The following is a 7,571-nucleotide window of genomic DNA, read 5'->3' on the forward strand; positions in this document are numbered from 1 at the left end:
ATTTTTTTCAGTGATATCTCATAGGAATTTACTGTTGTAAAAGCAAACAGTAGTCCAAAAAAGTCAGATAAGATTTTTGGCTTCAACTCCTTTTTATGGGAAGAGAATAGAAAATTAGAGTGATTCACCCAAGAAAAGGGGAAAAATTGATAGAAATAAAGTAACGTTAAAATGAAATCTCTGTACAGCCTTACAAGAAGTGAGGTGCATTAACAGGTCAGTCTTCTTGATCCCTGCCTCATCCCCCAAACGTGTAATGACCTTAACAAGTCCACCCAGTCAGAGAATTCAAAGGCAAATTACCAACAACTAAAAATGCAGGCATAAAATCGGGCAATTAGAAACAAGGGACAAATTAATCAGGATAGAACTGACTCCAAGGGTGTATGTGATGCAATAACCAGACATGCAGCGATGTGATTCTGAACTGCCAGTGGAGACCTCACAGATCTGTAAGGAGATGGAGCAGCCTCCCCTTGACATGATGAAGGCAAATAAGACGAAATTGGAGTTAGAGCGCAGAGATGTTGGTGTAGACATTGTGTGATAGGATAAACTGGCTTCTAATGATAAGAGGTATTCAGAAGTACCCGATTGTTTATGAGAATAGGCAGCGTTTGGAGCAATTTCTTCTCCAGAAGGACATGAATAAATGTCATCTTGGAAAGGTTTACATAAGCAAATCGGACTTCGAAAACTAATGTTGGAAATGCTAGGATCCATCTGTGAGAAAGAGACTGCCCTCTGGCAACAAGATAGAGTTTGACTTTTCACAGAAGCAAAGGACAACCTAGTAATGGAGCAATGGCCTTCCATATGCTTGTGACTATTGAGATGGGGGAGCTTCGTATGGAAGGGAATCTATAGGCTTTCAAACTTGTAAATGTCTCTGGTATACTTTTAGTTTACATCAGCACAATGTGACTGCCCTTAGCTTTTCTTTGTGCAAGACTATTTCAGAATCAAACAGAGCCTGCTGTACTTTTTACTAAGTAATGGATTTACTCTGAATGCTTGTCTTCTCATTTAGGGAGATGGACTATACAGTGATAGCTGTAGTAGTTTAAAACAAGCTTCAGTTCAATAATGCTAACTGCAACAAGGTAACTGAATTTTCCTCAACTCAGAAATAGTCAAAGTATGACATACTGTAATAATACTTCTCCATAATACTATCTGGCATAAAGTCAAGGGAAAATTCTGCTGGGAAATTACAATGAATATCTGTAATTCCTACTGGTAAAAAACTAAATTATTCTACAAATCTACTGTTTTGTGGAAAAACACTAGAATTCTTGGTAATACTCAATTACCATATGCAAATCATAATAAAAGTAATTCTGATGATTAAATCACAGAAAACTGAAACAGAATTGTTTCATGTGTTATAAAATGGATAATCTAAATGTTCAAAAGCAAATATACTGCACTGGTACTTGGCCAAGGACAGGAATCTCCGATCCATGAACAAATGTATTTTTATTATTATTGTTTTGTTTTTGGTAACTTGCACATTTAATGTAATAACTAATGGTACGGTGTCTAGTAGATTTGTGGCTATTTAAGAGCTTTGGAGCTTTATCTAAATTGACCTCTAAATTTTAGATTTTATATACTATCCAAGGCTTTAGTCCATGTTCATTTTTGGCATGTGAACAGGCAGTTATCACAGCAATTTTTAATCAACATATTCTTACCTGCTAAATTTGTTGAAGTTGTACTGTTTTTTTGTCAGGTTTTTCTTTCCTACCCTCAGAATGGATTCTTTCAGCAGATCTACCTTAAACTTTCCTGATATATATGTATACATATATTTTTCATGTATATATATATATATATACATACCAGCAAAAATTATATATCTATTATTTTTCTGCCGGCTCAAACTTGCTCTAGCAAATTTTTGTTTCACTTATTTTATTTCTAAATTTGAAAATTTCTAGTTCTTTCTTATTTTTATCCCCTTTCCATTTTTGTCTCATTAAGTAGCATTGATTCATCTCAAATTATTGATCTTTCTCCTCAATCTTCCACCTCTTGGTCTTAGAGGTATGCTCCTCCACATTCAGCTTTCCATTCCTTTTTATATTTTATTTCCATGTGTTAGTACTCATATTTCCTTTACTTCTTTAGACTTAGTTTTGCTTCATTCTATTGCTATACTTTAAGTAGATCATGTAGAGACCTTTCAAAGCAGGTTGATACTTGTATATTCTCAGTAAAGTTTGAATAAAATTTAGTATTTCTTTTTTATTTATTTATTTTTATATTTTGGATATATATTCTGGTTTATTTAAAGCTTTATTTCTAACATTGGAAACCAGAAGTTTTATACATAATAATGTAAACTCTTTCTGCAAATTCTATTGCTCAATTTTTTTATTGTTTGCTTTGTGAATTTTCTGAATGAGTTCTGTAAGATATATATATATATATATATATATATATTCACATTCACTCTTTCCATATTTGCCTTGGTTCAGCTTGCTGCGAATCTGTAATTCCTTAAATATCTGGAAACCTGTGTGTGTGTGTGTGAGCACCTGTGTGTGTGCTTGGCATATTTTCAATGCTTTGGCAGGCAGTTTAAAATCTTGTATTAACCTTCACTCCCAGCTTTTTTAGGTTCTTGCAAATGGTTAGATGAAACCTTTTAAGGCCTTCCCTGGGCACACAACAGCCCTTTGAATACATATGCAATTCTACACTCCAGGGAATCTGTCAAAGTTTTCAAGCCTCCTATGCGCATCTCAATCCCCGGATTTTCTTTTTACAATTTCGGGTTAACTGTTATTTGCCTCAAATGTTATATGTCACCTTTGGGAGTCTCATTGTTAAATAATTGCCCCTGTTTGCTTCTGGTAAATATTCTTTCCACTCTACTCAGTGAGAACAGAACCTTTTTAGCAAGTGTCCTAGCTGCCCTGCCAGAGAAAGACAAAAATGAAGGTAAAATCCTCAGAAAGGTCAATTAATGACCTTCAGGGTCCCAGCTCCATTTTCTTCCTCCTGGTGGTTGAATGTGTGTTCTCATAAAGGCGTGGGATATTCGCTGTGAACCTTACTACTAATTGGAGCAGGGGAACCGAGAAATGTATATTATAAGCTTCCTTGTCAGTATTTGTATGTAGTTTTATATATTGAATAAATAATTTTCAGGGACTGCATTACTTTTTCATCCTGCATAGTGTAGGCAAAAAGGATTTTGTCAGTATTTCCATTGTTTTTTTTATGAAGGTCAAGCTCTTTGGAGGTTTTAATGCCATTATTTCAGTTCAGGATGACTGTCTCTCTAACCACATCTTAGCAACCTCATGAATAGTAGCATGTACTATGAAAATGGCAGAGTTTGACATTGCCTAGGTGATTATTCTGAATTCCTTTAAACTTTCACTAAAAGGTTATCCTTTACTTTCCCCATAAGCAAGTATCTTTGATCTCAATAGCTATTTTCCAATGCTAGCCAGATACATTTCTTGCTGCATATTAAAACAACTTACATAAAAGCAAGTAGCATCTACTAACTGAAGTCAGCATGGTGTAGAAAGGAGGATGAAATCTTTGCTGCCACCAAACGCTTAAGTTTATAAAAAACATATCTAATTTCCCCCAAACTGATGTCTTGATGCCTTTTGCTTGTGTCTATTAACCATTCTAAGTCATTAGGCATGGTAATGACAAGTTTTAATTAAGTGCAGCATTCTGTTTTTTTTTAAACTATACATTGTCTTTGTGAGTTGATTGTTCACACTGAATATATAGAGTGACCTTTCCTAGTCCATTAGAAGAGATTCATAAACTACCATGACTTCCTGTACTCTGAAGCCTGAATTGTCCCTGCCTTTCATGAAATGCTCTCTGATTACTCATATACTTTCTCAGAAGGCTGGAATAACCTCTAGCCTTTCACTGGTCAAAAATTACACTATTATCTAATGTTTCCTAATTTGCTTCCTTTTATGTCAAGCTTTCCCATCTGCCTTCCTGCCATCCCATGCTTATGGCTCTCTCTGTCACACTATACCTTGCCATGGTGTGATGCTACTTCTGTCATAGAATATCTTATTCCTTCATCCACTAGTCTATATAGTTGTTTCTGACAAATTCCCAGTATAGATGGTCCCCCAGGCTTTGTAGCATATAATTGCAAAATGCCATTGTACAAAATAAACTTTATTTTCTTATAGTTCATGTGTATTAGTTTCCTTCTAGTATTGTAACAAATTACTACAAAGAGTGATGGGGGTCAGAAATCTGAAGTTCATTTTTCTGGGTTGAAGTGAAGCTCTGGCAGATAGGTTCCTATGGAAGGCTTTAGGAAGGGGCTGAGCACCATGACTCAGTTTCCCCTCTCATATCAGCCCAGCTTCCTCCCTCAGTTGTCATGTCTGTCTTCTGATTTTCCTTTCACTCCTTACTTTTTTTTCTTTTTGTTTTGACTTCATGGTTTTTTATTTTCTATATCCAACAAGAAAAGAATGAAAAGAATAAAAGTTCAGAGTGATAAGAAAGAAACTGTCATACAATGAAGTGGCGGTAAGAATATGAGTCATGTGGCCCAGGTTAAGGTTTGTGTGTGTGTGTGTGTGTGTGTGTGTCTGTGTGTGTGTCTGTGTGTGTGTCTGTGTCTGTATGTATGTCTGTGTGTTTTAATTTTGTTGTAATGTAACCCTTCTGTTCATTACCTCCATACATTCTTTTGACTTTCTTCTTTTGACTTTCTCTTTTTACTTTTGACTTTTCTCACTGTTGTGATCACACTGAGAATCACCCAGAAAATCCAAAGTTAGTAGCCCATTCCAAGATCCTTAATTTCATCACATTAGGAAAACCTTGGCTGTACTAAGGCAGAATTCATAGCCTCATTAAGATGCAAGCATGTTAAGGGCTTTTATTCAACCCCTTGTATTTCCATTATAGGTGATATGATTCATATTTAGAAAGATAATTTGTCCTTGCTTTTATAAGCAAAATATGGAAGATGGTCCATAAATTCTATTCTCCATTTCAAAACTAAGTCCTCAGTGTATTTTTCATATAGGTTCTATTTATCCCTGGTGGATAATGAAGATTATGTGTTGTCAGGTAGCAATAGTTCTGCATTATCTGTCCAATAACAAGATGCTATGTGACTTCTGACCTCCTTGCCAATTATCTGATGTTTTTAAAAATTTAAATAATTGTGTCTTTTTTCATGGGCCCATTTAGAACTTGAAGTTACTGTTTTTCTTAATCAATTCTCCCCTAGTTCCATTATTTTACATCTAGTTAATCAATATTACAAAGGTTTTTTTTCTTTAAATTAACATTAATTACATAAACACTTAATTTTAACACAAATATCCAGTAAGGTTGTTTATATGCCTACATTATTATATACTAAGATTTAGAAATCTTGCTTCCAAATCAAATGAATTTTCAAATGCTTATCACATCAGTTTAAGATACCTATCTGACTTTGGTGCCTGTTATGAGGGATGTACTAGTCATAAGGACATTTGGTACCCATTTTTTTTATCTAAGCAACTAGCTCTGAAGAAAACTGGTACAGTGGAGGTAGCATGGGGTTTTGTAGCCATATAGACAAGGAAATAATGAAACATCTACAATTTGGAAAATTCCTACAATCCTTGTGTCTCAGTTTTTCTCCTCTGTAAAACAATTGAAACAATAATACTAAATTCCATAGAGTAACTTTGGAGGGATAATAAAATAATGAGCATACTCACTCTGGGGTATAATTTAGATGCTGAAATCAAACTTAGTTATGCAAGTTTCATTTGCAAGATTCTAGGTGCTGGACTTAATTCTTCCTTGTATTTTGCTATTTGTCTTTGTTTAAATACAGTGAAACACTACACTTGGGTTATGTTATGAGATGTGTTAGCAGCATTTAAGCCCTGTTGGTGTCTTTGAGAAACTCTTGCAGTGTGTTCCTCCCCAAGAGAAGCTTAATTCAGTTCTGTGGTGGTCCATTCTGCCAATAGTCTCAGAAACAGAAATTTTCCAGATGAAGCCGTGGACTTTGAGGTTTTACAAACATAATTCATACAAATACGTGTCTCCTTTCATAAAAGGAAAACTGCTGAGGAAATAAATGTCTTGATTTTCAAATCAGAACAAGTTCTAATAGATGAGCTTAATAAGTAAAATAAACATTGAGAAAAGAATGACATGATTTGTATTTTGGCCAACTGTGTCATGGAGATGGAAGATTTCATTTATGGAGAGTTTTGAATGATACTGCCAACTCTGTTCACTTTCTCATTGTATAAATTCCTTACCTCTGGCCTTTCCAAGATCCTTCTCCAAGATAGAAGTTAATGATTTAGCTTTCTGTTTGACAGATTAAAATCACATCCATTTTTTGTCTAAATGATATTATACTATGGTATCAGGGTTGTAACCGTGGACTCTGCCAAATTATTAAGAACCTTCTTCAGACTTATTTGATTTATTTTCCTAAATCAACTCAATTTGTGTATATATATACATATATATATAATAAAGTTTTATAAATCTTAGTTTAAATATATCACAATTTCTAATCACCATATGTTACAAAGGACTTTAATAATATTATTCTTAAAATCTTAGCAATAATGATTGTAACTGCTGAGACACTGAAGCAATTTTAATATCTTTTTTATAATATAAGAAATGTCTACTTTTTGGTCCAGGGAGCATGGCCTAGTGGTAGAGTGCTTGCCTAGCATGCACAAAGCCCTGGGTTTAATTTTTCAGTATCACACACACAGAAAAAAGCTGGATATGATGCTGTGACTCAACTGGCAGAGCACTACCCTTGAGCAGAAGTGCTCAAGGACAGTGTCCAGGCCCTGAGTTCAAGCTTCAGGACTGGCAAAAGAAGAAAAAATAGAAAGAAAAAGAAATGACTACTTTTATCTGGGCTTTGAAAAAGCAACAGAAATGTTCTGACAACTTGTGAGTAAATAACTCTTTTTTGATAACATTTGTTTTCCTTGTTTTCATCATGTGAATGTATCTATACAAAGATAATATTAGACATCATAGCTTTAAAAATAAGCAATAGGAAATATAGTGATCTGATTTTGTGCTATTGCTATTTGGATACAAGAATAATTGAGTTTATTTTCTCAAAGTATACTTTTATTTGTTTAATCAATTACATTTGATTTTATAGAAGTTTCAATGTTTAATAACATTAAAATTATGGAAAGTCTATTTAAATGATGAAATTATTTTTAATATTAACTTTTTGGACACTTAATTGTTTTGCCAAAGTTAATAAAAATTCTCAATATATCTAATCAAATATGTTCAAAAAGCATAGCTTCAATTTAAGACACTTACTAATGAAAGGATATCAATATTGAAATAACTAAATATGAAAATACTGTAGGTTGCACTCAAGTAAATTTTAATTACTTCCAATGTTATTTGAGAAGTCAAGTGAGTTGGTCTGGCAGCCTAGGATAGAAAGTGAAAGAGCAAAGAATTTGTGAGCAGTCTTTTGGAGTGTATCTACTTATCTTAGCAAGTTTCTACTTGATCCATGACTACTTTGTATTTTCTTAATAAACTAATGC

This window comes from Megascapheus bottae, chromosome 14, assembly GCF_031878675.1.
Source record: "Megascapheus bottae isolate mThoBot1 chromosome 14, mThoBot2.hap1, whole genome shotgun sequence".
Taxonomy (NCBI): domain Eukaryota; kingdom Metazoa; phylum Chordata; class Mammalia; order Rodentia; family Geomyidae; genus Megascapheus; species Megascapheus bottae.